This window comes from Chinchilla lanigera, unplaced genomic scaffold, assembly GCF_000276665.1.
Source record: "Chinchilla lanigera isolate Chin_1 unplaced genomic scaffold, ChiLan1.0 scaffold00051, whole genome shotgun sequence".
Lineage (NCBI taxonomy): Eukaryota > Metazoa > Chordata > Mammalia > Rodentia > Chinchillidae > Chinchilla > Chinchilla lanigera.
In genome coordinates, this window is record NW_004955452.1 from 8798895 (window position 1) to 8807087 (window position 8193).

General features: G+C 46.4%; 1 long non-coding RNA gene across 2 annotated transcripts in view; it reads right to left on the bottom strand.

The window, feature by feature from the left end:
• Positions 1-7829, bottom strand: part of LOC102029471 — a 23300-nt gene extending 15471 nt beyond the window's left edge. The window contains exon 1 of one of the 2 annotated variants that reach the window (XR_262668.1): positions 7803-7829. This is a non-coding gene — a long non-coding RNA (uncharacterized LOC102029471). Of the gene's footprint in view, positions 1-5857; positions 5949-7802 lie in introns of those variants that run through there. The other variant, XR_262667.1, reaches the window with a different exon arrangement.
• Positions 7830-8193: the final 364 nt, after the last annotated feature.

Below are 8193 nucleotides of genomic sequence, written 5' to 3' on the forward strand. Positions count from 1 at the left end.
ATATATATATATATATATATATATATATATATATATATATATGAATTGTGCTTTTGAAGTTATAGCTAAGAAATCTTGTCTAATCAATATCATAAGTTTTTCCTGTTTACTTCTGATGGTTTATAATTTTAGGTTTTGTATTTAGTATGAAGCAAAATTTATCTTTGTTTGCATATAATCATTCAATTATTTCAGAGCAGGTGTTGAAAAATCTACCCCTTTTCAAATGAATTACTTTATTCCATTGTAAAAAAAACAGTTATCTGTAAATGTGTGGTTGTATTTCCAGACTATATTCTATTATATTAATCTATTTGTCATACCACTAATAGCATATTTCTTGCTTACTGAGTTTCATAATTTCAACTTTGTTCTTCTGCTTAAAAGTTGGCTTGACAATTCTAGTTCTTTTGTATTTATACAGACACACACACATACTCGAATTAGTTTGTCAATTTTTGCAAAAGAACCTGTTGATTTTTTTATTGGGATTGCATTCAATCTATGGAATAATGGAGGAAAACTAACAATATTTTATAGTTTTCTATATCTAGGACTTGTGCATATTTATCAGACTTGTTTCTAATAATTTGATTTCTATGCCATGCTAAATTTTTATTTCTTAATTTTCATTTCTTGTTGTTTTCAATAACATGAAAAGATACTTCATATTTGTCCAGGTGTAGTGGTGTATGCCTGTAACCCCAGAGCTCTGGGAGACGGAGGCACAGGTTGGCAGGTTTGAGCCCAAGCTGGACAATTTAGTGACTTAGTGAGACCTTCTCTCAAAATAAAAGAAAAAAGAATTAGAGATGTAGCTCAGTGTGAAGGCTGTGATTTTAATCTCCAGTATTGAATATAAAAATTTTATTTTTATATTGCTCTTTATTTCTTTCACTTTTATAATCTCATTTATTAATTCTAATACTTTGTTTACATTATAAGTTTTGCCAGATTTTCTACGTAGATGATCATGTTTGTGAATAAGACAATTTCATTTCTTTCTTTCCATACTGAGTATCTTTAATTTTTTTCTCATTTGATTGTACTGATTATAATTTCAGTACAATATGGACTAGAATGGGGAGAACAGACTACTGACTTCTTCCTGATTTTAGAGGTAAAGCATTAAGCCTTTCATCATAAGTATGCTCTTGGCTTATAGCGTTTTGTAGATTCCCCTCCTGGGTTGAGGAAGTTTGCCTCTATTCCTAGCTTATAGAGAGTTTTATCAAGAAAGTTGGATTTTATCAAATGCCTTCCCATACATATGAAGATAACATTAAAGTTTTTATTCTTTAAAGTTTGTCAATTTGATGATTTGCATTGATTGATCTTTAACTGTCAAACCAACCCTTTATTCCTGGCATAGTCCCACTTAGCAGTAAATTATCCTCTTCATATGTTGATGGATTTGATTTGTTATCATTTTGTGTAGAAATTTTGCATCTATTTTCATGATGAATTTGGTTATAATTTTGGGACATACTGGCCACAAAAAATGAATAAGGAAGAATTCACTCACCTATATTCTGAAGAAAGACTTTGTAGAACTGGTATAATTTCTCCCTTAAATAATGGGTAGAATTCACCAGTGAAATCATCTAAGCTTGAATTTTTCTTGGAGAGAATATTTTTAACTATAAAATGCATATAATAGATTTATAACTACCCATATTATACATTTCTTCTTGAATGAGCTTTGGTAGTTTATAACTTTGAAGGATTTATTCCTTTTCTTCTAACTTGTTAAACTTATTGACATAAAGTTATTCATAATATTCCCTTATCCTTTGAATATCTGTAGAATCTATGCTGATGCTACTTTTCTCATTTCTGTTATTTGTAATTTGTGTCTTTTCTCTTTTTTTCTTGATCGGTCTGGCTAGAAGTTTATCAATTTTATTGATCTCCTTCAAGAACTAGCCTTTGGTTTTATTGCTTTCCTGTATTATGTTCCCTGACTTTTATAGCATTGATTTTCTCTCTGATCTCTATTATTTCCTTCCTTTATTCTGAGTTCCATTTACTTCTCTTTTTCCAGTTTCATACAATTGAATCTGAGATCATTGATTTGAGACCTTTCTTCTCTTCTGTTATAGGCCATTAGTGCTACAACAATGGCCCTAAGTACTGATTTAGTGTCATCTCACAATTTTTAATAGTGTTGTTTTTAAATTTCATTCAGTTCAAAACACTGTCTAATTCCCCTTCTGATTTCCTCTTTGACCTGTGGATTATTTAAAAATATGCTATTTTGTTTTCAATTAATTGGTGATTTTCCAGAGAACTGTTCATTATTAATTTCTAACTCGATTCTACTGTGGACAGAGAATATACTTGTCCATAATGAACAGGCTGCCAAGAGCTCCAGAGGCTGACTGCTCAGGGCAGCTGCCGTTGCAGAGTAGAAGGTTGGGCTTTGGGGGCATTTTTCTCAGCCTACAGCTTAATTGTGGCTCATGTATCTTCAGCATAGAAAGGGCTTCTGTGTGGCTGAGGCTTCTGCTGTGCAACCTGCACATGAAACCCCTTTCTGTTACCCTAGCATAGGGGCCAGTGTCCAGCACACCCTCCATGTGGACAGATGTAACTGCAGCTGTACCTGTTAGCACCGTAGATGGGCCTGATCCTGAGAGGTCAAGGCAGGAAGGTACAGCTCCCACAGTGATCAGTCAGTGAACAGTCCTATTTACATCTGCTCTTGCTGTGGCCACAGGGAGGGACTGGACATTGCCCTGCTCTTTGGAATCGTAAATCCATCTCCAAAGCGTGGGTGTGACCCAGCCTGTGCCCTATGACTAGTGAGTAAAGTTGGAACAGGATCCAGGGCGCCTGACCCCTGAGATGCCAGATATATTGTCCACATGCTAGGCCAGTGTGAGAGGTCAGAGGGCATCTTCTGGGGAAAGATTTGTACTCACAGTGAGAACTGTGAGTAAAATCAAGAGAAGGTGGACTTGCCCAGCCCTCGCCATACCCCATGTTCTAGACATTTGTTGTTGCCTTTTTCCACCAACGCTATAGAATCTGTCCTTGAGAAATGCCCTAGAGAAGTCTGAAATTTTCTTGAAAATAACAGGAAATGAATTAAATAAATAAACAGCAGTTTAGAAAACGTGGGAACTTGGTGGCTCAGCTGATCAAGAACTACATAGGTGGGTGGACGCAGTGTCCATTGAGCCAGGTGCTCGGTCTCTGGCTTCACTTCTGACATTGTCTCCTCTCTGTCCTCCACGTGTTGCCTTCCTCCAGAGCCAGTCACACACACCCTCACTCCATGCTTACCAAAACATCATTTTCCTTCTAGGAGCTCCTTCAAGAAAGAGGTTGTTCTGCTTTCCAAAAATCCTCCTGAATTTGTCACTTTTCCATCGCTGGAACAAAATCCCCAGCACTCAACAACTAAAAGGAGAGATTTAACTTGGCTTATGGTTTCAGAGAGTTCACTCCATGGTAGGATGTTTCAAGACAGAACTAGCACAGTGAAAGGACATTTCAGAGGAAAGCTGCTCAACCGTGGCTGCCAGGAAGCAGAGAGGGGAAGAGCACCAGAGAGGAAGGATCAAGAGATCAGATATAGAGCCCATGGACCTGCCTCCATGGCCCACCCAGACACATCCAGAACTGTGTTTTACTGATTCTCTGAGCAGCTGCTAGGCCAATCAAGGTGACAGTCCACCTTAACCATCACACCCCCAAGCATTTCACTAGTCTGAATTGAAGTTGTGTGTTCTTTTATGAACCAGTCACTGCATCCAGTAGGTTGGGATAGACTGAGTATGTAGGCCAATTAAGATTGATCCCTAGAGATAAGGATGGTATTACATTCAGTCCATGTGATGAGAGTGGCAGGTCAGTTTTCCAAAGAAATGTCTGGTCATTTTTGGTGAAATGGCAAAATGGGAACTGATGAGGCAACGAGGAACCTTAATAGCCACCATCCCCTGCAGTCATTGGAAGGATGGGTGAGAACTCCCTGCTTCTCAGATGCATCTTCTTTATCCTGCCTTGTGTTCAAGCCTGCTGAGTGACATTTGGCCTCCTGTCTCCCATAATGGTTCATGACTACATACATTCGCCCTTGCTGTGCCCTCCACCTGGGATTCTCTTCTTGGAAACACGTATCTTGGTTATTCCTCCTGGGGATTTTCCAAGCTTTCTGCACCCACAGTGCTCACATCCTTTTTGCAGCACTGTTCATTGTGTTTCCAGGTCATTTCTGCCCCCGACCAGGAACAGACACACAGCCATCTGGTGAGTTCCTTGGAAATCTGGACTAAGCCTTAACTATCTGTTTACGCTGGACTTCTAGCCACTGCCCAGTTTAGATAAGGAACTCAGTAATTTGTAGAATCAATGAACGAAGTTACTTTTGTTGAATACATGGTTGTTTAGGTCTTTGCAATTTTAGAATGGACAAAGCCACAAGCCAAAGGAGTGAAGTGTCAGTGGTGGGACCTCAGGCACCAGCCAGCCATGCTAGGAGACAGCTGTCCTTTCTGACGTGGGGGAGGAGTGGCTGCCGCAGCAGGTAGAGCAGGGCCTTGTGGAGGAAGTGGCGGCCATAACAGGTAGAGTCTTCCCTCCGCTGCTTTCAGTGCATAATTGGAAAAAACGGTCACATCTTTCCATTGAAAGTGTAAGTGTGACGTGGGAACAAATGTGTTTCCCTTTGGTTTTCTGGAAGGAAGTACTTTCTCAAACCCAGTTGGGTTTTCCTGCCGTGGCTTATGGCAGAAGCCTCCTTCGCGACTTCCCAGCAGTATGAGCAGGGGCTGCCCTATGTGACACTCAGTCACTCAGCTCCCCGGCCCACAGACTCTAGGCTCATCTGCCACCCCAGTACTGCTGAGCTGGGAGTGCTCTGATGTGTGGTGGGCTGACGGTGCCACGTTAAGCAGTCGAGATATGCCAGCACATTATCCCCTAGCCTGGCAGCTTCTGAGATGGCCTTGGCCCATCTCAATTACTGGGCTCCACCCTGTGGCCCAGGGGGCCCCTCCCTCTCTGGCTAAGCCCCCCTTGTGCCCCAGGTCCACACACTGGCCAGCTTCTCTGCCCTCGGACTTGTCCCCACCAGCACCCTCCCTCATCCCAGAGTGTTGCTTACACAGCTGACCGGGACCTTTCAGGTAGAAGCAGTTTCCAGGGCCCGTTGCTTTGGCTCATAGTCCAGGCGAGGGCATGGACACTGGCCACGCACACAGCATTCCTTCTGCCTGGATGCCCTTCTTTCCAGGTCAGCCTACCAAGTTCCCTCAAGAGCCAGCTCCAAATCCTCTTCTCTATGAAGCCCTTTCTGCTTAGCTTAAGGAAAGCAGAGCTTCCCTGGCCTGGGGCTTCTTTCCGGTCCCATGCACAGATCAAGCCCTTGGTCTGCCTCTCGCACTAAAATGTGATCTTCCCAACGCCTGCCTGTGTCCCCAGCGACTGACAGCTGATATATCAGTAGGGTTTATGTAGGGACTAAACCAGTAAATAAAGGAAGGCACTCAGTGCAGCCAGCCTCTTCCTCACTACGCTCACAGTAACAGCAACAATAACAGCAACAGGAGATCTATTTCTCCTTCTGGAGTAGGAACTGTGCCCCAGGCCCCGCTCTTATCTCTCTGTCCCCGTCATCTCCTGGCAATCTCACAACCTCCCTGCGACTTTGATGTGATTCTTAGGTCCATTTCCCTGGTCTAGTACATGGGCTTAGAGAGTACAGGGATCGAGCCCAAAGTCAGCCTGCAAGGAGACAAAAAGCAGGGTTTGAGCTCCGACGCCTGTTCCCAGTCTCTGCGTTCACTACGGCCCTACTGCGTCAGCCTGCTTGCTGTGGCTGCATCAGATACTGAAGTAATGAACTTACCCAGAGAGAAGCTTCATTTGGCTGAGGTTGCTTTCAGCACTGCGGTAAGGCAGCACCTGGTGACCGTGTGACCCTGTGGCAGAGCAAAACGCCTCGACTCATGACGAGGAGCAAAAGGGAACAGGAAGTCACTGTGGTCCCATAATGCCCTCTGAGGTCATGTCCACCCCGTGACCCAAAGACCTTCACCCGGCCCCGCCTCTCAAGGACTCCGCTGCCTCCCAACAGCACCAGGCTGGGCACCAGGCACACAGGCCCTTGGGGACTTTCTGGATCCAAACCATAATATCTAGTATGTGCCAAGTTCTGCCCTGGGGTCTTGGGATAGAGCAGGAGACAAAAGGCCAAGTCCCTGCTCCTGTGGTGCTCACAATCTAGTATGTGGTGTAAGAGGGGAGAAAGAATAAAAACTCCACATTTACAAAAATGTCAGAGGGTAGTAAGGGCTATAAAATAAAACAAGATTAAGGGAGCCAGATGGTGATGGTGATGGGGTGGGGTGGATTGTACCTCAGAGGATATCTGAGCTGAGACCTGATTCCCTAGTTACAGTTGAGCAAAGACTGTTCCTGGCAGAAAGAACAGCAAGTGCAAAGGCCCTGAGGCCAGAACAGGCCAGCTTGTTTGAAGAGTGGCAGGAGACCGGTGTGGCTGGAGCTCAGTGAGTGAGTGAATGTAAGGGGGACAATGCCATGAGATAGCCGAGGAGTAGACTGGGCATGGTGGGGGCGTGTGCGTCATGCTGGGGTTCTGCCTGCTTCTGAGTGTGAAGGTGAGGGCTGGCTGTAGGCTGAGGGGATTCAAAGGTCGCCTTTGGCCTTTGGGAGGGGACCTGTGGCAGGGACCTCAGCCTTGCTGAGAAGGGCAGGGCCCAGTGGCAGCGGGAGGCTGGTTTGTCCACCTCAGCTTCAGCCAGGACTGGGGTCCTGCCTAGTGCTATGGACACAGGCCCCAGGACGTCACTTCTGCCAGAACGCAGGCTGTCAGCAAGCCCCTGTGTCCCTGAACCACTCTTCCCCTTCCCAGCTCTCCGCAGCCCAACCCTGAGCTCTCCCTGCTAGGTCACAGATGTTTCGAGCTCCCTCTTTCTGGCTGTCCCTCTCTGCCTGCTGGCTTGAGATCACTGGGTTTATGACAGCCAGATCTGCCCTGAACCTCACATCAGCCTGGCTCCGGGCCCCCAAACTCTGTGAGGGGTGGAGAGAATAAAAGGAACTGTGGGTTTAATTCCTGGTCTGCTGTGTGATGTTCGCTAGCTATCTAAACCTCTCTGAGGCACCAGTCTCTTTGCCTGTAAGACGGAGATAACAAACCTACTCTAGAGGTGTCCGAGGTCCAATTCCCAGGTAAGGACACCCAACAGCTCCAGGCCCAGCAGGCCACAAGCTCACCTCAGCAGCATCCTCCATTCTGCCACCTCCCTCCTCAAGGATGAGGAGGCGGGGCTCCTCCACTTAAGTGATGTAGGAAGCCAAGGGGTGGGCAATTGTCACTGTCTCCAAAGCAGTGTTCTGACAGTAGCATACTGCTCTGTGCCTCAGTTTCCTCATCTTTAAAATGGGAGTAAAACAGCACCCACCCCAAGCTGGTAGTGCAGGGACAGTTCAGGTGGCCTGAGTGAGCACTCAGGATTGGGCCTGGCACACTGTGACCACTGGACATCTTAAGCTGTGGCTCTAGTGGCTCCTCTCCCTCCTCCCCTGCATAAGAGACCAAAGTGACACTGTCTACCCCTCCAGGCAGCCATTTCAAAACCCGTGTTCTGTCCATGCAGATAACTGAGGCCTGGGAGGAGAGAACACCAGCCCAAGGCCACATGTGGAGCAGGCGGGGGAGTCGGACTGGATGTCCTGCCGCAGATTCCTCTTTTAGGGTTTCCTCCCTGGGAGTGGGTGGGTGTCACCCTTTGCGAAGAGGATGGATCCGAGATGAGATCATTACTCACTGGCCTTGTTCTCCGGGTGGAGAAAGCACAGCAGGTCTCCCGGGAGACAAGTAGGAACGGAACAGGAGAGGGGCCAGGGGGCCCCCCAGGGGAGAGGGGCTCTCACCCGGGCACCCTCACTGCTCTTCGCTCCGTCTTTGTATGAAGCAGTCTACACCAGCCCTGCCCCCAGACCTTGGGTGGCCTCAGACGCTCTGAGCCTTCTGCCAGGCTGGGACAGGCCCAGGCTCTGCCACCACAGTCATCATAGACCAGGCATCAGAGTGCAGGTGCCAGGTGCCAGGGAGACGTGCCCACCCCTGTCCTGTGTCCCTCAGCTCCGCAGCCCGCAGGGTACAATGTCCACTTCCCAGATGAGGACGGGAGTTTACCTGCGAGGGGGAACCCAGCT